This window comes from Photinus pyralis, unplaced genomic scaffold (genome assembly GCF_008802855.1).
Source record: "Photinus pyralis isolate 1611_PpyrPB1 unplaced genomic scaffold, Ppyr1.3 Ppyr1.4_LG6, whole genome shotgun sequence".
Lineage (NCBI taxonomy): Eukaryota > Metazoa > Arthropoda > Insecta > Coleoptera > Lampyridae > Photinus > Photinus pyralis.
In genome coordinates this window covers 19,913,669-19,937,849 of record NW_022170663.1, presented here as the reverse complement: position 1 = coordinate 19,937,849, position 24,181 = coordinate 19,913,669, and the positions used below count along the sequence as shown (strand labels likewise).

Sequence of the window (24,181 nt, the reverse complement as noted above, 5' to 3'; positions counted from 1 at the left end):
TCCTCCTCGGCCCCTTATCATCATCGGATATAATCTCTTGTATCTGAAGAACAGATTGTCGGAGGAGGGTACTTTAAAATGGCGGAAATCAATTCGGTAGATTTCTTGAATGTGTTTTTCTCAAATGTAACCCCTCTATTCGAAAATGTTACCTAGTCGAAAGAAAGCCCAGCCAGGAGTTTCAAATGACATTGATTGAGGTCCATAGAATTGAGATTGCATTATTTTTCAGTAGTTTAAATCCCATGTTTATGATTATTTTAATTTTAACTTTATTGGACTAAAAACTATGTTTATAATATAAGCTAACTATATATAATTCATGACAATCAAATGATTTGCACGTTACTATGGAACTCAGTCATAGACCTGCCTTCGCTCGGTCCGGAAGCCAAGTAAGATTGAGAATAGTATATTTGTACTCCTTCCTTCCCTTTTATCCTCGAGTACAAATTATGCTAATATTTTATGCTCATGTTGCTCTTCTTTGGAATTTATTATGGCTGTACAAGACAATGGTATTTTGTCACTACCTCCTTGTGCCTAAATACCAAATGTGATTATTTTTCATGAATCCCGAATAATTATGTTATTTGAATACTGTTATGTGATGGATCTCGAACCCCTATTATTTATGTGTTATGCAAATATTATTGAACCTGCACATACTCTATACAGGGTGTATCATTAATATTGCGAAAAAATTCAGGGTGAGATTCCTTGCATAAAACTAAGAATAAAAGTTCATATAAACATGTTTCCAAAAATGCCTCGTTTCCGAGATACAGGGCGTTGAATATTATGCAATTGAAAATAAAACTTTTTTGTTTCCTCTGCATCATCACTTGTCGGATCACTCTATCGAGAGTGCCATTGACTTTTTATATGAAAGTCGTTACTTTACAGCGATTTGACAGTTGTTAGGTTTCTTTTTCAAAATGAATTACGCAAATAGTGAAATGTGCGATATGCATTTTTGTTACATGTTTATATGAACTTTTATTCTTATTTTTATTCCGCTCTCTTCCGAGTGATAAATATGTAGTAGCTCATCTGTGAGTTACGCGCCACACATTTAAAAAACAAAGAAAAAATGTAGGTAAGGCAGGTCTCTACATGATCTACGCTAATGCAATACGTCATTGTTTTTTTTGTGTGTCACGCGCTGCACTTCGTTTTTTCTTGCGTCCTTCTGTTTTAGTGTTTATTATGGTTTTTTTAAGAGAAGCAGGTTTTTTCTGTGTCGATAAAGAAACCGTCGAAATTCACGCTATTAGGAAGAAGTTGACCAAACTTTGAGATTAATTACAAACATATTCAATGGTGGTTTTCTAAAACCGTACGTCTTTGACGTTTCTCCCTAGTTATTATATTAATGACTGGAAGGTTTCATTATATGAAGCGAGTAGGATACCTATAAACCGCACGTCTTTGACGTTTTTTCCCTAGTTATTATATTAATAACAGGAAGGTTTCATTATATGAAACAAATAGGATCACTATATAAACCGTAAGTAGGTACGTCTTCGACGTTTACCCTAGCTATTATATTAATAACTGGAAGGTTTCAATATATGAAACGAGTAAGATTCCTATAAACCGTAAGTACCTAGGTACGTCTTTGACGTTCACGCAAGTTGAAACTTGAAACTTGAAACTTTGACATATGCCTGGCGTCGTCGCCTCTCCCAGGATTTAGTCAAGTGCGTCGTGAGGATGCGTCCCTGGTAGACACTATCAGGGACGTTTCTGACTCCAACATTACATTAATAATTGGAAGGATTTCATTATATGAAACGGGTAGGATCCCGACCGTGATCATTTGGGCGTGTTTTTTGTGGAGGTTATCACTTTCTGATGTGGAAATTTTTCCCCATAGACTGACTGCTATGCAGTCCCCCGACTCTCAAACTTTGAGTTTTATTTGATAATTGTTATTACATGATTTCGTTTTTGCACACCCGTTTTTCATTATATGAATTTATATCCGTTTTCGATTAACCTTGACAAGGGTCGTAAATGATGGGATATTGCAGCACAGAGGGCGGGCGCTCACCCTTTTTCGCTTCGTTTCAGGTGATGATTCTAGCTCGAGATCCGGATCCGAACACCCATTTTTACTGGTTCCAAACTTTGACCCTTTGGTTTCCTCGAAGATTTCCTTTTATGAGGATTAACCAGAACAACCGCAATTAGATGTAAACATCCTGAATACGTTAGGAAATCGGATCCAAATCTCAAAGGAGGCAGCATCCACACCGGATAGCGGAAGGGATTTCTGGCGCTCTAGTCTTTTCGTTAAAGACCGTGAGGATTTACTAAACCGTACCACATACCCCAAATTTGTTGTGAGATTTCCCTTCCAATTTTGAAAGGGTTTTTCAAAGCGGCTGTTGAAAAGAGTATTGTGGAGCGGGATGCAAAAAATTATTAATAAACAAAAACAAACTTCGGTTTGTTTACCTGCAATTACAGAGATTTTGAGAAGTTCACAGAGGTTTTTAGCGATGTCGCAAGGATCTTGTGTGACATGCAACACACCGAATCCTGACTCTGCAGAACCTTAATTTTATGTTTCGTGAACAAGTCCTTTAAAGAGGCAGCGGATCAGGGCAATATTGACACCTTCTTGTTTGGATCTGACCTGGAGGAACGGCTTTAAAACGCCATGGACATGGAACGGTCTATAGACAAGATCTCAAGAAGAAGAAAACTGGCAAGTCCCGTCCTTCCAAAGGTATAAAAAGCCTCGCACGCAGTTTATTGGTACCTGTTTCTGGTATGTCGAAGATAGGACGTTTTTGTTAAAGTGTCCTTTGAGGGGATTTACCACTTTAACTGTCTTCCTTTTGGTCTTACCTCTGCTCCATATGTGTATACGAAATGAAGTCAAACCTGTTGTTTCTCATTTAAGGGCAAAAGGTGTTTTTATCAGTCGTCTACTTAGACGATTTCTTACCAATCGGTAAAGACAGAATGCAGTGTTTAAGCAGTGTGCAATATACAATACATTTTTTAGAAAAACTGAGCCAAAAAAGGGTCAATTGCAGCCGAGTAAAATTTGTTTCTTAGGTTTTATACTTAATTATTCTGGTAATATGTCTATCGAATATCCTTTTGATAAAAAGGCAAGGTTAATAATCTGAGAATTGCACAATATGGCCTAGAGAAATGCAAAGTTAGAGATTTCTCAAGCCTAATTGGAAAGCTTGTTCCTAGTTGTATTAGCGTGAGGTATGACTGCGTTTGTACCTAAGTTTTGGAAAGGGTGAAAGTCTTGGCACTAGCACGACTGAGTACCTGTGATAAAATCACGAATCTCCTATACGATATAAGGGAAGACCTTAATTTGTGGAAACATAATTTATCTACTTCCTTCAATTATATTAATTGCCTACATTAATAGAAAAGGGGGGTACCTAAAGTGTTAGACTGGTGCATGGTGTCATGGACTGGTGAGACTCGCTAAGGTATCTGGCAGTGGTGCCAAGCTGGAGGACTATGGATTCACGCTTCATATCGCAACCTCGCGATCTAATATTGCAGATATCGCTTCCCGTGGGTTAGAACCGGCGGCCAAATATGAACTACCAAGTTTTACTTTCTTTTTGATTACAAAGAAATTTGGCACCCCGTCTATAGATGTTTTTTTGCACCTAGAACTAATATTAAATGCACACGTTAAATATCGTGGTTTCTGAATCCGTCTTCAATTACAACAGATGCATTTACAATCTGTTGTTACCAAGGATTTTCCCTCTTTTTCACTTATTTAGATGGTGTTGCAAAAGAGATTTTTAGTAGTCCCATATTGGAACTGTACAATCTTGGTTCCCAATCTTTAACTGGTTAATAATATCAGAAATAACTACTTACAACCGAACTACAACTTATTACTCTATATTAAGAGAACCCCACATCAATTACCGCAGTACCGCACAACCTTGTATTGATTGTATTAAGACCAATGGAGTTTTTGCTGGCCTCTCTATCCACCTCAACGTTGAAGCAATACAACACAAACCTGAAGAAGTGGTACTGTTCATCAAAGAATAGTAACTTTTTCTTTCCTTCAAGATCAAATATTTTGTCCTTTTTAACATTGTATTTTAACGAAGGAGCCGCAGTAGGAACTCTTAATTCGGTCACGTCTGCAATTTCTCTGTTACCTATAGAAGATTTTAAATTACCCTTTTATTAGACGATATGACGGTTGCATAACTGAAAGCGTTTAAACCCTCGATGTAATCAAACTTGGGGACCCTAGTAACGTTTTAAAATTTTTTCGGATTTTTATATATTTTTATGCCTTTCGCAGTAGAGATTTTGGGACCTTGGTGTAGAGAACCTCGTAAATTTGTGGAATGCCTGGGAATACGCATTACCAATTTTACTGGGGAACTCCGAGGTAGGTACCACTACTTACAAAAAAGGAAGTATCGGTTGAACTCATTGATTGTTTATAAAGACTTTAGTAGTAAAAGTGGCTGTATAGAAATATTGCAGTGAATATTCTAGAAATCCAGATAAACATGGAGACACTCTAAAAGATTAGTCACCGACGATAAGAAGCAAAGGCGGATGTGTCGCATTCTTTCCGGGAAATACGACGTGTTTTGTTCGAGAATATACGGTTAACCGAACAAAATTGCTTATTTTCCAATACATTTAAAATTTGGCGGGATCCCGCAAATACCGAGATCCCGCGGGATTAACATATAACGATCCCGCAAATACCGGGATCGAAATTTTGCTGCGGGATTGCATTCCCTAATTGTCCTCAATCTGAATAATTTGAACAACTTCGCCAATCTGATGGGTTCGTGAAGTTAGCAGAACATTTCCAGCACAAATTACCCAAATTACGTTTGCGAAAAAAGGACTGTATCGAAAAATCCCAGCACGTTTTATTATAGCAACTAGCTTTCACACAAGTGAGTCCACCTAGATTTGAAATAGGTGTAAGTGTAAGGAATAAGTTTTATTGGAGCTGAGAGGATCACGTTGCCCGATTTTACACACATGGTAAGGAGTGATTTTGGAATTAATGAAGGAATATCCAGTTTCTAAAAGTCTTCCAACGATCTATGGAAAAGCCGAAGCAGCCGTAAACCACCAGCAGTCATCGGTCTGTGTACTTCAGAAAAACATGTTTTCGCTTGCGAGCGGAAGAGAAACAACGAACTTCACACAAACACGTCCCAATATGAACTGCGAATCCCTTTGTGTTCGTAAAAAACCGACAGGAAACGGTTCGCCACGAACCGTTCAGTAACGGTTCACGAGCGCTTACAAATCTCGTCGTAATCTAACGAACCGGTTACGGTTGTTCACGAACGGTTCACGAACAGTTCGGCTCGCATACCTTGAGAGTGAGGAAATTTAATGAATGCGGGTTGAGCCGTCGTGTTGATCATGTAATAGTTATTTACATAAAAGTCCGGAAAATTATACATTACTGCTGGCGAGGAAATATTGAAGTGCGAGGTCGAGTACTTTAATTTCCGAGTCATTTTACTGACGAGTTTTGTATATTAAATTTTACCCGAAATCGTATTTCAATTTTCATATAGAACTTTTGATTAACGTCAACCTGTCAGTGATGACATAAGTCATTATAGACAGTTAGCAATGTCACAAATGCGGCCGGCAAAGTGACGGTGCGGCCAGTAAAGTAACAAGCGGCAGGAAACGTAGTCTGATCTGCCTCTGTCATGGAAACTACAATTTCCTGACATAAAATAGGCATGAAAATGAAGGTTACAGGACGATTTTGGGTAATAGTATTTTACATTATTAGCCAGGTAAGTGAGTTTTTACTGGCGATAGGAGAAGTTGACTGGCGAGCCGTCAGGCGAGCCTGTCATTTCCTAGAGCCAGTAAAAACTATTACCTGGCGTATAATGTACAATATTTTATTTGTTACTCATTTGTAAACATAAATAATTAGTTCTTAAATTGATCTCGAAGAAATGTCTAAAATATCATATTATCCGTGTAACAGAGACTTCGCATTAATTCTGGCCAATGAAATTACTAGATTACTAACTTGTAAAATTTTTACACGTCAGCTGTCAATTTTACAAGTCAGTAGCGTTTAAAGATGACGTTTACCCGTTTGCGTTTTGTCTTGTTAATCAACGTTTACAACTGAGTAACAAATAAAAATAAATTATTAATTTAAATATCGGGATTGGCGTCAAAGCTTTGCTAAAGATTGGGTTAGGGAACCCGTATGGAGAAGTAACGGAAAAGGTTAGGCAGTAATATTAGCGAGGTCAGTAACTTTGCGGGCATCGTTAAATCAACCTAGTTAAACAGTTCAAGGCAAAGAAACTACGACTGGCAGTGCCAGTTCCTTAACAAAAAGTTGCATTTGGGATTTGGGAAACTAGGAAGCGTAGTAGTGGCGTAAACTTCGCAGTCCCATCAAAACTATAAACTGTTAAAATCTTACTAAATTGTTTTTTTAACGTTTGTTCTATGTATCTTCCTCAGGAGAAAAATCTGCACGATGTTGGTATAAAGACCAATCAAGTTTTTGAATCGTGCATAAACTGACCCAATATATATATATGGCAAAGACCAATCACTTGCAAAATCCGAGCAACTACACAATGAGAATATCACGGTTTTAACCTCGTTTTTAACAATCATTCAAAACAGATTATTAAGCAACAATAAACATAGTTTCAAGATAATTTTAATTTACGTATAGTGTATTGATAATTAGAAGCATATAAACACATTCTGTGATTAAACGACCATATTTTCGCAATCCGTAAAGGAATTGGTACTTTTAAGTCAGTTATCAGTTATAAAGAAAGCGCGGTTGGAACGGGTAGTCCCCTTTCTCCAGGGATTTGTAACGAAAAACGCCGGGCATGTGTGTGGATTAGCGGTCGATAGTAGTTCCCCTGGTAGCTCACACACGACGTGTATAAATTGCAATCCATCCCATACAAACGCATCAGTTCTTTCTTTCATCTTGTGCAAACAAGGAAGTCAAAAACGTTCCTCATTTTCTTCAATATGAAATTCTCAGTTATTTTTGTATTGGCATTGGTGCTCTTGTCCGCATTTGTAAACAATGCAGAAGCTAAAAGGAGGAGATGGAGAAGAATTGTAAGTATGATCTAACATTAAATGAGCATTAGCTTAATTTTTGATTCTTTAGGAAGAAGCTGGGAAACGGGTATTGCACGCAGCAGCACAGATTTTACCTGTCGCCCAAGGCTACGTTGGAGTCGCAGGAGCCGTAGGAAAAAAGTAATTTATTAATTACACCCAAGATCATCTTAGTTATTACCTATATTTGTACTTATTATTTATTCAATGTTTCTACCACCTTTTTGTAAATAAATTCATTAATCACACTGACTTAGTGAAATTCATGGGTATATCAATAAGAAATTGTAAAGATCTCACCTCCAAATATTGCAACACAAAAATGCGCCAAATTCGCTGCTTTGCAGTTTTGATGTGCATTAGCGTAGTTTCAAAAGACATTTTGAAAAACTGTTCGATAATTTATAAATACAGACCTTTGGCAGATGTGGTCTTCAAAGGTATTTCCCACCACAATGTTGTCATCCAGGAAGATCAAACAAATTTTCCACGATAAGCCTTTTAGGTCATTTTTCGTTCAAACGTTGCGGGTGCGTTACGCAATCCAAACGGCATGCGTGTAAAATGCCACAACCTTTGGCGGTATACACGGTGTTTCGAAATTCGCGCACACGGACTATGGGATGGTGATATACGACAAAAACTGAACAAAAAGTTCCTTTACCAGTTTTCCATCAGACTGCTGTTTTTCGAGCTACCGCGGTTTTAACAATCTCCGCCCGCCCTACGCTGCGCCACTGGTTAAACTTAGTAATAAAACATTTTTAAAAGCAAAAGAAGGTTCAAAATAAACTATAATTATAACGAGTACGTAATTACAAAGTTGTTCAAAATGTCCGCCGTCTGCTAGTAAACAAGCTTCAGCACGTCGAAAAAAAAAGTGCCGGTCTTATGAAAAACTGGTAGAGGAACTTTTTATTCAGTTTTCGTTGTATAACACCATTCCGAAGTCCGTGTGCGCGAATTTCGAAACACCCTGTATACTGTTATTGAAACTAATTATATAATGTCGCGCATTGGGTTAATCCTACCTTTGTGCCGGAATGTATAGAACTAGTTGTCAGGTAAACTCCTGACTTGACTTTCCGACTACTTTTAATAGTCATTGCCGAGGTCATTGCAATGAACTTTGGTCATATTTAGAAAATGCCCTCTCGCGCCTTTATTGTGAACCCGAGGCACAAAGTGTACAAGCCTTTTTTGTAGATCTCATCAAGATACATCTTTTTTGTAATTAACATTTTTCACTCTGATGATTACTTTTACAGAAAAATGCAAATTTAGGAAAATAATAACTAAATAGTTTAACTTTTCAATTCAAAGCTTCTGTGTCAGTGTAAGGAGTAGTTTTTATTGGGACTGATAGGATCACGCTACCCGATTTCAGTCATATTATGGTAAGGAGTGATTTTGGAATTAATTAAGGAATATCCAGTTTCTAAGAGAGAGGAAATTTAATGAATTCGGGTTGAGCCGTCGCGTCGTGTGATCATGTAAAAATTATTAATTTAAATGAATTAAGATCGGGATTCGGGATTGGCGTCAAAGCGTTGCTAAAGATTGGGTTAGGGAACCCGTATGGAGAAGTATCGGAAAAGGAAAGCGGTTAGGCAGTAATATTAGCGAGGTCAGTAAGCTTGCGGGTATCGTTAACCTTTTCACTGCTGCGCACGTATACCGGGTGGTGCCTAGCGCGACGCAGCATGGGGATTTCAATGGTAATTTCTTTATAGTAAATTACTAGCTCCCCTAATTATTTTAGAGCAAAAGTCTAAATAACACGTGTGCGCATTCATTTTTTTGTCGTAGTAGTTATGTATTCAGGATAAATTGTTTTATCCATAAGTCAATCAGTAGATGGGGATGAATACGTTGGATTGACGAAGCAGGAGGCTATGGTTTATTATTTTTATTTTTTATTTATTTTTTTGTTTTTATATAAAAAAAATAAATAAATTAAATAAAAAATAAAAAAATCCAATCAAAAATAAATAAAAAAATTTTCATGCCCCTCCCATAAAATACATTGAGCTTTACTTCCTAACCTTGCTGTGCACGTATATGCACGTGCTGGGTGCTGCAAATCAATCTGCTGATGACGTATATACAGGGTGTAAAAAAGTATGCTGCCAAACTGAAACCCTGGATAGTAGGCAACCAGCTGAGCAGAAAATACTGAATCACTGGTTGTCTAATCAGTACCGTTGCGGAACTATGAACCCCTAAAGACGACCAATGAGCGCGCCGTATTACGAATACCGCAACACAGGGATGCCGATGCGATATGTAACCGACTCTTACTGCGTTAGGCGCAGGGTTCGATTCTCGCCTCGGGCATTTTTTTTTAATAATTTTTATTTGTGGCCCTGAAAAGGGCCGTTTTTTTTCTCGCTTTCTTTAAAGCAAGTGCTCAAAGTGACCACCTTGAACGTCAATGCACAGATGGGTGCGTCGGATTAGACTATCACGCGTAAAACAGCATTCGTGAGTATGCATTAGCAGAGATGCAAAGTCGGGCTCGGCCCGGCACTGCTGCAAAAACCATCGACATGCCTCTACTCGAGGTGCGTAGTCATTATGAGAGAGGCCTTGAACCTTTTGTAAGTGAAATGGGTGCATTCCTTCGTCGTTCAAAACCTGCCAGACGCTCATGTTTGAACAATCCAATTCGTGGGCTATTGCGCGAGTACTGGTTGAAGGGTTCTCTTCAATCCTATTTAAAACAGCTTCTTCAAATTCCACTGTTCGTCGAGTCCGTGGACGGCCAGTTACATCAGGATTGCGACCCAGCGTGCCATGCTCACCTAAATTTCGATGGATGTTGACAAATTGCGCGCGGTTAGGCTGGACACGGTTAGGATATCGTTCGGCATAAAGACGAACTGCCTCTCGCGCATTACCGTCAGCTAAGCCGTAAATAAAGTGCATATCTCGTCGCTCCACAAAGTCGAATCGATTGGCCATGGTTAGATTAATAATTAAAGGTAAATAAAACTTCACAAAAAATATCCAAGAAGACGATACTCTGAACACAGGCTTCAGATAACTAACCAGCGCGTTGACTGACAGTTCACAATCTGTCACTCCCCACCGTTCACCTAACGCAGCAAGAGTCGGTTACATATCGCATCGGCATCCCTGTGTTGCGGTATTCGTAATACGGCGCGCTCATTGGTCGTCTTTAGGGGTTCATAGTTCCGTAACGGTACTGATTAGACAAACAGTTATTAAGTATTTTCTGCTCAGCTGGTTGCTTACTATCCAGGGTTTCAGTTTGGCAGCATACTTTTTTTACACCCTGTATACGCGCGACGATTTCTCTCAGTGCGACGTACATACGTAAATATACGTTTTGTACAATTTTAATTTAGCACAGGCTGTTGACACTCGAATTTTTAATTTAGCAGCGAAAAGGTTAAAACAACCCAGATTCAAGTCAAAGAAATCTATACGAGTGGCAGTGCCAGTTCCTTAACAAAAAGTTGCATTGGGAAAGTAGGAAGTGTAGGTCGGCCCTATCTAGTGGCGTAAACTTCGCAGTCAAAACTATAAACTGCTAAAATCTTACTAAACTGTTTTTTTAACATTTATTCTACGTATCCTCCTCAGGAGAAAAATCTGCACGATGTTGGTATGAAGACCAATCAAGTTTTTGAATCGTGCATAAACTGACCCAACTTTCGTTGCGCGCTATTGTGCAATATGGCAAAGACCTATCACTTGCAAAATCCGAGCAACTACACCATTAGAATATCACGTTTTTAATAATCATTGAAAACAGATTATTAAGCAACAATAAAAGTAGTTTCAAGATAATTTTAATTTTCGTATTGATAATTAGAAGCATATAAAAACATTCTGTGATTAAACGACCATGTTTTCGCAATCCGTAAAGGAATTGGTACTTTTGTGCATAGTTTACCCAATATGTTATTTACCTACGTCAGTTATCAGTTGTAAACAAAGCGCTATTGAGACGGGTAGTCCCCACTGAAAAAAATATTTTGTTATTATTACCGAAATTGGGTAGACACAACCGTAAAGTTTTGCTCCACCAGCGACGGCAGAACGGTTAGCTAGAGTTACAAAACGTTTTTGGTTAACCGGTTTTTGCTGTTGTTATAAATCGGTTGTTAATTAAAACCAAAAAATGTTTTAATGTTACTACCAAAACATTGTATCGACTACAAAATAAGAAATGCGGTCCTAAGCAAATTGTTCAGTAATGTATTCTACATCCTTTGCTATTTGCACATTTGACTTTGCTGTGTAAATAAAGATCTCCGTTGTATCAACCGCTCTCTTTGCTGTCGCCCAAACTCATGCTGGTGCTACAGCATGACTATACTGCTACGCTGACGTTCCTATATGCATCAGGTGCAAAACTTCAGTAGCGTATACCAGTATACTTACAAACTCGTTTTGCTGTACTTAAAGAATGTTTAGCGCACAGTACAAAACGTTCATAGAGCTGATACCAGACGTTCTGCTACCAGTAGGTACGATCCGTTTCGGTTACATACACGCAAATATTTTGTTGCATTTACAGTAGTACGTTTGGTACTTACCTACATACCTATAGAGTATATATGACCGGGACTTGAAAAATACACTAAAATTTTGTATTTTTTTACAATTTATTAAACACGACGCACAAGAAACCTTATATACACAAATAACCACTACCTACTTGGACATACATTTACAAAACAAAATAAACTAAAATTTAGAATTTCGAATGGTAACATATTTATTCCCGTTAGGGGTTATATTAATATTAATATAGGAGTATTAATATTAATATAGGAGACACTAGTGATTAATGTAGTACGAAGCTTGTTGTTAGCAGACTCTTGTAATACAACCTGAAAAGCACCTCGATGTAATCTTCCACGCCCCATGCAGTTAGAAAATCCTGAACGTCTTTGTCAGTCATCGTATAATTTTTTGGAAGACACTATTATAAAGAACACTGAACTAAAAACCGGCAACACATGCAGTATGGCGCGGTACCGCGAATATACCTATAGCTATGGCGATTTGGATGCACTGAGTTGCTATACAACGCCAACGTTTCACTTACTTCAGCGGCCAACAAACGAAGTTCGGTTATAGTTACAATACAAAATTTGTGTCTACAGCAGATGGTTTGCTAAACTCGCCAATATTGCAGGCTTTTTAACAATATGATTTTCTGCAGTTCAGCAGTTACCATAAGGACGGGGTTGCAGCCGGAACAGATAGCCGGCTGCATTTGCAGTTTTGAATTTGCAGTATTTACTGTTACCGGCCTAATTTGTTTCTGTTGTAAAAACAAAACAATTTTGTTACTGTTTTTGTTCATTTGCTGTCCTTACGAATGAAATTGTTAATTCATTTTATTTGCCGTTTGTACTGAATACACTGCAGAAGCTACCAAAAACCGTTTAGCAAGAAATCAATTGTACCCATTACAGCTCACTCGGCACTAGCCACGATATCCTTAGGTTGACAGTACCTAATTTTGGTTACATCCACCATTTATCAAGTAGCAGATCTGTTTTGCTAATTTTGTACTCCCAATTTTTCTCAGTGCCCTTTCTCCAGGGGTGAGTAAGAAAAAACGCCGGGCATGTGTGGATTAGCGGTCGGTAGTAGTTCCCCGGGTAGCTCACACACGACGTGTATAAATTGTAATCCATCCCATACAAACGCATCAGTTCGTTCTTTCATCTTGTGCAAACAAGGAAGTCAAAAACGTTCCTCATTTTCTTCAATATGAAATTCTCAGTTATTTTTGTATTCGCATTGGTGCTCTTGTCCGCATTTGTAAACAATGCAGAAGCTAAAAGGAGGAGATGGAGAATAATAATAATAATAATAATAAGACCTTTATTCTTGAAACTGTGCATCACAGCCATTGAAACGTCATACAGAGTGAAAAAATAACAAACTTTACGTGCAGGTACGAACAACATTGAGTGAACACATAATAAATAAATTAGCAAGTGGATTGCTTAAGTGAATCTAGCCGTCATGAACTCTGTGAATTCCTTGACAGAATAAAACGTGTTATCCTGTAGGAAATTTTTAATGTTATTTTTAAATGATTGTTGGTTGCAGGTGGTGAACTCTAACGGCAACAAGTTAAACAATTGTGAACCCATCATATAGGGGGATTTATTATAGAAAGAGTGGTGGTGCTTCCTTGTGGAAATTTTGTCCTTACTCCTCGTATTGTAGGTGTGGGTATCTCCCACTTCCCCAAAACTGTTTATATTTTTGTGTATGTAACAGAGCAATTTGAATATGTAAATACTGGGGAGGGGTAAGATTTTAAAAGTTTTAAATGACCCTCTGCATGATTGGAGAGAACTTAGATTAAATATTAACCGAATTATTCGTTTCTGCGCAACAAATAGTCTGTGCAAGTGCGTACTGCTCCCCCAGCAGACAATGTTATAATTTATATGCGAGTAAACTGTGGCATAATAAACCTTTATTAACAAATCTTGGTGAAACTGTTGTTTCAAACGTGATAACAAATAATATGATTTGTTGATTTTAGCAATTAGATATTCTATATGATTTGACCACGATAAACAATTATCAATTTTGATGCCTAGATACATGGTGGACGAGCTACAGGAGATCACAGAGTTCTCTACGTCAAATTCGACAGCAGCATTTTCGTGTGTTTTATTTTTGGTCATTTTCATAATCACGGTTTTCCGAGAGCTAATGGACAGTTTATTTTCCTGGCACCAAGAAACAAATTCGTTTATGACACATTTTAGTTTGTGTGTGGCAGCATCATCATCGTTAGCACTTACTACTACTGCAGTGTTGTAAGTATGATCTAACATTAAATGAGCATTAGCTTAATTTTTGATTCTTTAGGAAGAAGCTGGGAAACGAGTATTGAACGCAGCAGTACAGTTTTTACCTGTCGCCCAAGGTTACGTTGGAGTCGCAGGAGCCGTAGGAAAAAAGTAATTTATTAATTACACCCAAGATCATCTTATTTATTACCTATATTTGTACTTATTATTTTATGTTTCTACCACCTTTTTGTAAATAAATTCATTAATCACACTGACTAGTGAAATTCATAGGTATATCAATCAGAAATTGTAAAGATCTCACCTCCAAATACTGCAACAGAAAAATGCGCCAAATTCGCTGCTTTGCAGTTTTGATGTGCATTACCGTAGTTTCAAAAGGAGCGTTGAAAAACTGTTCGATAATTTATAACTACAGACTTTTGGCAGAAGTGGTCTTCAAAGGTATTTCCCACCGCAATGTTGTCATCCAGGTAGAACAAATTTTCCACGATAAGCCTTTTAGCTCATTTTTTGCTCAAACGTTGCGGGTGCGTTACGCAATCCAAACGGCATACGTGTAAAATGCCAGCAAACCATTGTCTTTGAAGGTTGTCACAATTTTTAGATGTTCTGGAAACCTTGTATACCTTTGGCGGTATATATACTGTTATTGAAACTAAGTATAACGTTAATGCTAACGTCCTGGCTTGACTTTCCGACTACTTTTAATGGACTCATTGCCGAGGTCATTGCAATTATCTTTGATCATATTTAGAAAATGCCCTCTAGCGCCTTTATTGTGAACCCGACGCACAAAGTATACAAGCCTTTTTTGTAAATCTCATCAAGATACATCTTTTTTGTAATTAACATTTTTCACTCTGATGCTAACTTTTACAGAAAAATGCAAATTTAGAGATTTAGAAAAATAAACTAAATAGTTTAAAAATTCAAAACTTCTATGTCAGTGTAAGGAGTAAGTTTTATTAGGACTGAGAGGATCACGACTCCCGATTTCAGTCATATGGTAAAGAGTGATTTTGGAATTAATGAAGGAATATCCAGTTTCTAAGAGAGAGGAAATTTAATGAAGCGGGTTGAGCCGTCGCGTCGTGATGATCATGTAAATTTAAATGAATTAAGATCGGGATTGGCGTCAAAGCGTTGCTAAAGATTGGGTTAGGGAACCCGTATGGAGAAGTATCGGAAAAGGAAAGCGGTTAGGCAGTAATATTAGCGAGGTCAGTAAGCTTGCGGGTATCGTTAAAACAACCCAGTTTCAAGTCAGAGATCATTTTAAGCAACTCTTAAAGAATAAAATTTTTTCCCGTCTGTATGTATGTGTGTACGTTCGTACGTAGTGGGTACGAGTATATTAGGCATACTGAAACGAAAAATAACGAGCCGGATATTTGAAAAAAAATTTGGAGCGCCGCAACAGCATCGAACTTTTTTTTTCGAATAGCAGCCTAAAATTTTTAAAAAGATATTCGAAAGACCTTATTTTTCTGTGTACAACCTACAAATATTGTGCCAGGTTTTATTACAAAAAACTGAGAAAAAAAATGTCAAAATTAAAAAACTAAAATAATTTTTCGCCAAAATGGTTAGGTACTATGATTTCGTTAAAATCTTGCGAATGCACATTAGGCATTATAAATGCAATCAGCGATGAGCAATCGCAGAAGTTCGTTCGTTGCATTCTTTTTGGTTTTAATCCAAAGAACTAAGGTAAAATATCAATACCTATGTTAAATTATCTGTGTACATGTATATACAGGGTGTTTTTTTAAGATGGACCATACGACAATGTAAAGGCGTTGAGTTATTTAAAATGGGCCATAGGGAAATTTACATTGCGCCAATTGTTCTCAAATCTAGGCCTTGCGCTGAGTTATTTCACTGACAGTTCTCAATCTGATCCTTCAAACTGCATTAACGAAGCAGCAACATGTATTCCGCCGCTCGAAAAGGTGTTCATGTAGTACCTACATACAATTTGCACAAGAGTGGGCACAGTAGCTGAGTGGTATGCGAGCTATTCAGTGCCGAGTATCGGGTACCTATTGTTTGGTTGCCTGTGGAAAACAATTCGAGCACCGATTGTAATTTTATACGTTTATATCTCTTTTGAATAAATTTGTTGATTTAGAAACAATTTCTATAGTACTGTGGCAGATGATTCGCGAGGAAGCTATGACTGAAACAATTGATGCAATGTAAATTTCCCTATGGCCCATTTTAAATAACTCAACGCCTTTACATTGTCGTATGACCCATCTTTAAAAAAAACACCGTGTATACTGCAGTTTTTATAATGATTAACTAATATCATATCACAGATTTAAACACTGAAATCTGAGTTAATATACCGTAAAGAAAAGTAGAACCTGACACATCTATATTAACAGCTGCACCAGACCGCCGGCAAAAAAAAGGTCATTGCCAACTTAATGAGGGTGTAGTGCCATGTTAAGGGATAAGTTGTAAAATGTCATTCTTATGCTTAGGGGAGAGTGGGTTAAGATGGCGCAGTTGGTAAGATGACGCACCTCATAACTGCCTCATTTAATAGTTTAAATTTCGAATTGCGCGGGAAATTTCATTGCTTACGTAGCCAGGACTGTCAGTGCAAAGTTTCAACCGAATCCTACTACCGCTTAGTGTTAAACATGACGCCAACGTGATAGTGTGTTGATTGTTATTGTAGTGTTCAAGAAGTTTGTTTCCAAAAAGTAGCTTTGTTAACATTGTCAGAACTAGGGGATGGTATGTACTTGAATTGCATGTTATGTTTGTTAATTTAAGTAATTGCGGCACTCATAAACATTAGAAGAATTTGCTAAATAATTTTTTTTTGTCATGGCTACGCATTGGCAAAGATGACGCGTTTCATATTGGTAAAGATGACGCACAGTGGACCGTTGCGTTATCTTTGCCAGCAATTTTTTTTACCGAACTTACAACAATTGCTTTCGTCCTAGATGGGAAAGTACCAGAGAAAAACGGAAAGGAGGAACTTCAGCCAAGCTTCCCTTGACTCTGCGCTTGATGCTATAGAGAAAGGTCGTAAAATCCGGGCAGTTGCTCGAGATTTTGGAATACATGAGGCAACTTTGCGACGTCATTTGGGAATTAAAAGAAAAATTAAGGACAGGAAATCTGAGACACTAGGGCGCGCTCCAATTTTCTCTAAAGAACAAGAACGGGAAATTGCCGAACAAGTAAAATCTCTCGCAAGGTTATTCTTTGGAATAACGCCCACTGAGTTACGACAGGTGGCTTACAAATATGCCGAAATAAATCATATCAAGCATCGTTTTAATAAGGAAACAGCGATGGCAGGGCCAGACTGGTTTAGAAGTTTTCTTAAGAGGAATTCTGATATTTCTCTGAGAAAACCGGAAGGGACCAGTGTAAGTAGGGTGTCTGCCTTTAACAAACTGGAGGTTGATAGATTTTTTGATAATCTAGAACAAGTATTAACAAAAAACAAATTTGGCCCGGATCGGATATATAATGTAGACGAAACAGGGGTGTCTACAACACCAAAAGAAGTCGGTAAAAGGCTGGCACCAACTGGTGTGAAACAGTTTGGTACTATTTGTTCCTGGGAACGTGGGAAAAACATTACCGTGATCTGCGCTGTCAGTGCCACAGGAAACTTTGTGCCCCCCTTATTTATTTTTCCTCGACTGAGGATGAGTCCTCATCTCCAAAAAAATGGACCTTCTGGTTCTATTTATACGTGCACAAAAAATGGATGGAGCAACGAACAAGTTTTTGTAATGTGGCTGAAACATTTTCAAGCAAAGGTATCTTCTACTGTTGATAATCCAGTATTGTTTGTATTGGATAATCATTCCAGCCACATTTCATTGCCCATTTATGAATTCTGTAAGAGTCATGGAATAATTATGGTTAGCATTCCGCCCCATACATCACATAAGTTTGCAACCCCTCGACCTTACTTTCTTTGGACCACTTAAAAACGCATACAGCAGACAATGTAACCTATTTTTGAAGAGAAAAATTTCTAACCCACAAGAAGGAAACACATTAACTCATGATGTAGCCGAAATTTTTAAAGTGGCATATGAGCAAGTGGCAAATGTGGAAAAAGGAGTTTCAGGTTTTGCCGCCGCTGGAATATATCCACTTAATTCTGAAAAATTTTCAGAAGAAGATTTTGCACCAGCCGATAGCTTTATGAGTGAACAACCTTTAAAGGAAATTCAATTGCATCAATCACCATCATCTAAACATCTACCTCAAGAACTATCTCCACAACCATCTACAAGCACACAATCAGTGCCTTTGCTACCATCAACAAGCAAACAACCAGTACCGTCAGCAACAGAGCTTTATTTTATACCGGAACAAATTCCAATTTCAACACTTTTACCTGTACCCAAAGCACAGGCCAAGAAAATTGAGAAGAATGTACGTAAAAAGCAGCATTCAGAAGTCTTAACTAGCACCCCTTTCAAACAGAATTTGGAGGAAAAAGAAAATAAACGAAACCGAAAAGCCATGGCAGTAGCAGGGAAAATAAATGCAACCGTGAAAACAAAGAAGAAAGGCAAAGTTGTGAGAAAAGTTTACAAGGAATCTGACTCTGACAGTGAAATAAGTGTCGACGAAAAAGAAATATGTGACGACGATGAACTGGACGATATTAGCAATGCTTCTGAATACGACCAATGTATTATTTGTGGAGACACTGGAACAAAAAATGAAATGTGGTATAGGTGCACTATTTGCGGTTATTGGGCACACAGTGAGTGCAGCGGTGTTGACTCTCCTAAAGGTTTTGTATGTGACTTATGCCAAAATTGAGTGTTTTGTTTTTACTGTGTTTAATGGCATTATTACTTGAATTTAGCTTTTACTTTGTAAAATGAAGGTTTTAGTTGTTTTGTTTTATTTTAATTTTATATAATATATTTTTATTTGAGTCAATTTGTTAGCCTTTATCACCATAGTGCATTTTAATAAGTGCGTCAACTTACCCAAACCCCAAGGAAAAGACGACGCAATGCAATTTTTTCAGAATGTTATGCCTACCAGGTTTTTATGAGACTAAAAAAAATTATGTGGGTATATAATAATTACCAACACTGCCATATAGTTATTTAACGGATTTGGCATTGTTCGTGCAATAAATAAAAAAACAGTAAGCGATTCCTGTTAGGTGCGTCATCTTCAACCACTCTCCCCTACGTGCCGATTGAATTGAATAAGGAGCTTTGTGTTTGTTTACTGACTAGATAATAAATGAATTTATTGGTACAAAGTATTAGTGATAAAAACAAACAAAAGTAAAAAAAAGAGTGTAATTTATTTATAGATGTATTGATAATTAGAAACATATAAACACATTCTGTGATTAAACGACCATATTTTCGCAATCCGTAAAGGAATTGGTGCTTTTGTGCATAGTTTACCCAATATGTTATTTACGTCAGTTATCAGTTGTAAAAAAAGTGCGGTTGAGACGGGTAGTACCCTTTCTCCAGGGGTGTGAAACAAAAAACGCCGGGCATATGTGTGGATTAGCGGTCGATAGTAGTTCACCTGGTAGCTATTCGTAGACGTGTATAAATTGCAATCCATCCCATAGAAACGCATCAGTTCTTTCTTTCATCTTGTGCAAACAAGGAAGTCAAAAACGTTCATCATTTTCTTCAAAATGAAATTCTCAGTTATTTTTGTATTCGCATTGGTGCTCTTGTCCGCATTTGTAAACAATGCAGAAGCTAAAAAGAGGAGATGGAGAAGAATTGTAAGTATGATCTAACATTAAATGGGCATTAGTTAAATTTTTGATTCTTTAGGAAGAAGCTGGGAAACGGGTATTGAACGCAGCAGTACAGTTTTTACCTGTCGCCCAAGGCTACGGTGGAGTCGCAGGAGCCGTAGGAAAAAAGTAATTTATTAATTACACCAAAGATCATCTTAGTTATTACCTATATTTGTACTTATTGTTTATTCAATGTTTCTACCACCTTTTTGTAAATAAATTCAGTAATCATACTGACTTAGTGAAATTCATAGGTATATCAATCAGAAATTGTAAAGATCTCACCTACAAATGCTGCAACAGAAAAATGCGCCAAATTCGCTGCTTTGCAGTTTTGATGTGCATTACCGTAGTTTCAAAAGGAGCTTTGAAAAACTGTTCGATAATTTGTAACTATAGACCTTTCGCAGGTTTTTTATGTGGTCTTCAAAGGTATTTCCACCACAATGTTGTCGTCCAGGTAGATCAAACAAATTTTTCACGATAAGCCTTTTAGCACATTTTTCGTTCAAACGTTGCGGGTGCGTTACACAATCCAAACGGCATAAGTGTAAAATGCCATAATCCCGATCAGATCGTAAATGCGGATCTTCTGGAGCTATTTCTACTTTTCAATAACCGCTTTTTAAATCCAAGTCGGATAGCGTGTCAGGTGTGTCATCCCGAGAACGGTCCCTTCCCGAAAGTTAACGGATAAAAGTTCACCACCGAGACGGTTTCTTTGTCCCGGAATATTTCTATACCTCGACCCAATCTTCAAAAACGAAATACTGCCTTTACTGTATGTGCCCTCCAATCGTGACATAACAATGGTTTTACTTCGATCCGCTGTAGCATAGTCTCCTCGCTTAAAATCACTCTCGACGGACCGCACCCAAGTGGATAATTCATCCAGTTCCTCATGTAACGATTTATTTTATCCAGAAGCACTAAATCATTCACAAATGTTGGTGCTCTTAAGGCGTTATTCTTTTCTTTAGTGCGATCTAAATTAGAATACTGCAATTTGGTTTGGTCGCCGTCCTATCAATATCAAAGGGATAGAATGGAACGCATTCAGAGGAAATTTCTTAAATACCTCAGCTTCAAAGTTAATGGAGTATACCCCGAAAGAGGTTGCTGTCAAAATGCGTTGTTGGCAAAATTCAATATGGAAGACCTTGATAAAAGAAGAACCAGAACCAGCGTGACATTCCTATTCAAGATCATCCATCAACTAATTGACTGTGCGTGTCTGCTTCAAGAACTGCAGTTTCATGTTCCACATTTTTCATCTCGATCGTCCTCCACTTTTTATCATACTACACCTAACTCTAATATTCTTATCAATTCTCCTATTTACAACATGTGTAGCGTATTTAATAGTATTTGTGACAAATGTGACATACATAACTCTCATATGAAAGATATCTTAGACATTTTTTAATTGGCATTTTTATTTTTGTTTAGGCTGTTCTAGTTTAACATAGCTATAATTTTACACTTTTTTTTTCTAATGTTCATTTTAATTCTCAAGGATTTGATCTGTTATTGGAAGTTTTTCTTCTGTTGATCAATAAACGATTATTATTATTATTATTACAAAGCATTGTTATTGTTTGCGGTTTATTACTTGCTGAAAGATTCCCGTAACATTTAAAGAAATTTAATTGATGGCTCCACCTATTGCTGGAATGTGACAACGCCATTTTCAGGCGTTTTCTTGCCGTGTCGATTTTCACATTCTTTTCTTTCGTAAACCATATGGAGTAGCACTTCGTTTTACTGGACAAACAGCTGAAACGCATGGAATTTTAATTGCCGTCATCCATACAAGGTATAGAAATGGTTTACGCACCATAGGAATTTCAATGCTAACTTCTTTACATAGAAATATGTTCTCCCCTAATTAATTTAGAGCAAAGTTCTAAATAGGTTTCATGTGGTTTAAAAACTTCTGCGTCTACTACATGTCCTCATTTATTATTTTTCAATTCCGGAAACTGAAATAATTAAATAAATTACAACTTAGTATTTGCACACAAATCGAATTTTTGTTTCAATAAATTTCACGGTAAGAGTGATTTTTACTACAAATACTCGTGTCGTGAAATTATTGAAACCAAAATTTGATTTATAGTTGGAATTATAACATAATTTCCTTAAGTTTTCCGATTTCCCACACCTAAAAATTACAATTGATAATAGACGCAGAATTTTTCAAGCTACAAGAAACCTATTTACAACTTTAATCCAAATTAATTAGGGCAGAAAATATTTCGATATAAAGAAATTACCATTGAAATCCCTATGGTGCGTAAACCGTTTGTATACCCTGTATACAGGCTGATTCAAATTCGAGGGCCACTGGAGACGAAACGTCGGATATCAAAGGTAACCCCTCGGATATCTCCGAAAGTCGTCGGCATTTTTTCAGTTTCAAAACTGCATTTTGTTAAGCGGCTCTCGAATTTGAATCAGCCTGTATATTGATCTCCCGCGATTGGATTCATAATTTGGGGATTCCAAAGTATTATTGGACGGATTTCACCTATATAACTCCTACAGTGAGGATATCATTTGCGTTTTTCCTTTTTATCGTACCATTTGCATTTCGTTTATTTGGAGTGTACTTTTCTTTAGGTTTCGGCCGATATTTGTGTACCTCAATTTCCATCGACAATGGCTGCTTCATCTACAATTAGCCCCCTTATTTAAGAGGTATGTAAATTTTAGGTTTTCAAGGAAGGGGGTTACCTTTGATTTCTTTTAGGGTTTTAATTTTTAGTACCAGTTTAAAGACAAGTTCAATTTTAATTTTAAGTACTACCTAGTTCAAATTTATAAGTTTTAACGTTTTACTGTACCTAAAATTCTTGTTCGACATACAAGTTTGGTAACCTTGGATTAAAATCACCGATACCGATCTTTTCACTTGCTGATAACGAGCGGCCATTTTACTGTGAAGTGGGTCAACGGTTCATGAAGAACATTTTATTTTAAGATTTAATATCAGGATTCGATCCTTAACAAAGGAAAAAGTTCCGTAACCCTTTAACGTATTAATTCATTATTTTGCCCCTTCAGGGTTATATGCGATATCATTTAAATAATTTGTGAACGTCAATACCTATTCATTATCTTGGCCGTCTCGGTTAAGTTATGATCGAGTTTGAAACGCGAATGTTGTTGGAGATCACCAGTTTCTTCTGTAGCGCCTGGCATAGAAGCAGGTTGCGAGTAGAGCGAGGTCCTTCAGGCACTATTCAATTAATTTATTTACCGAGCCATGCGGCTTGTGAGGTTTCTTTTGATTGATTTCAGGTTTTGGATGCGAGAACTGACGTTAACATCTAATGTTAAAGGTAATAGTTTAACTTGTACCTGACCCTATACGTGCGAATTTTTGACCAGATATCAATTTATTAATTTGTGGAAAGTTGTTTTATGATTAGATCGATCGATCGATCTTTCTGGATTGGGAGTTTGTTGAACTGGGGAATTTAAATTAGAAATCTGTGATTACTACCTACCTTCGTATCTTCTCAATTTCATACGGGGAGAGTTAAAAAAGAATTTTGGCGCTCAACTATTAGTAAGTGCAACGAACTGCCGTTGTGGAAGATCTCAAGCTCTTATTTTGTTTTCCAACCTGGAGGTAGTTGGCCGTTTATGCGGTGGGTTTGAGGTAACGCAGCGCCAACTCTGCCAACCGTTATACTTATTGCTGAGATGAATAACTCCATTTAACTCCATCTTGAACCCGTATTTCGTCCATACTCAGAATAACATAGTTTTCAACGGTTTTCAATATCGGTTACCAAAACAGTTTCTGCCATACCAGAAACCTCCAAACGTAATCCACACAGACGTTTCACCGTGAATCTAAACAGCAGCTTTAGTCAGTGTCCTTAGCTTCCAATCAGTGGCTGATAATTGTTTTAACCAAATACGGGGCGCCATTATCGTTCTTGTCGTGCCGGTATCTACAAGTATGGGCACTTGTTTTCCATCCACTAAACACAAATCAAACTGTGAGTATTGAGTGCAGAGACAGGGACTTCTGGAGCATTAACGTAGCAGGTCGATGTGCACCCCCATTCATCGACCTTTTTCTAGTTTTCCTACTGTTGTTGACACCACTCTACAGGTCTCCCACGAGCTTTTCCACATCAATTCTGTAAATGCCCAATTTCACCGCAATTCCAACAACGGTCTTCGTCTTCATAGCTTTGGCAGCTTGAACTTCAGCAGTCAATAGTGTCAACAATTTGTTTTGAATGGTGTTCTCCTCTTTTACAGCTCCAACGCTACTGCTTTTCTTAGACCCGGTTGTACAGTTTAAATTTCAGTTTAGTTTAACTGACAGATTTCAGAGACACGATTGGTCAACTTGTGAAATATTAGCCAATCAAATTCTTTAACCCACAATTTAACTATAAACTAAAGTTTAAACTGACATTGTACA

The 24,181-nt window shown here is 37.4% G+C and overlaps 2 long non-coding RNA genes and 1 pseudogene across 2 annotated transcripts; all 3 read left to right on the top strand.

Moving 5' to 3' along the window:
- The first annotated feature begins 6,817 nt into the window (after positions 1–6,817).
- Positions 6,818–7,380, top strand: LOC116173118. The gene is made up of 2 exons (XR_004145873.1): positions 6,818–7,125; positions 7,178–7,380. It is a non-coding gene; the product is annotated as an uncharacterized LOC116173118 (long non-coding RNA).
- Positions 7,381–16,812: 9,432 nt separating this feature from the next.
- LOC116174522 lies at positions 16,813–18,770 on the top strand (annotated as a pseudogene).
- Positions 18,771–19,347: 577 nt separating this feature from the next.
- LOC116173119 lies at positions 19,348–19,971 on the top strand. The gene is made up of 2 exons (XR_004145874.1): positions 19,348–19,716; positions 19,769–19,971. It is a non-coding gene; the product is annotated as an uncharacterized LOC116173119 (long non-coding RNA).
- Positions 19,972–24,181: the final 4,210 nt, after the last annotated feature.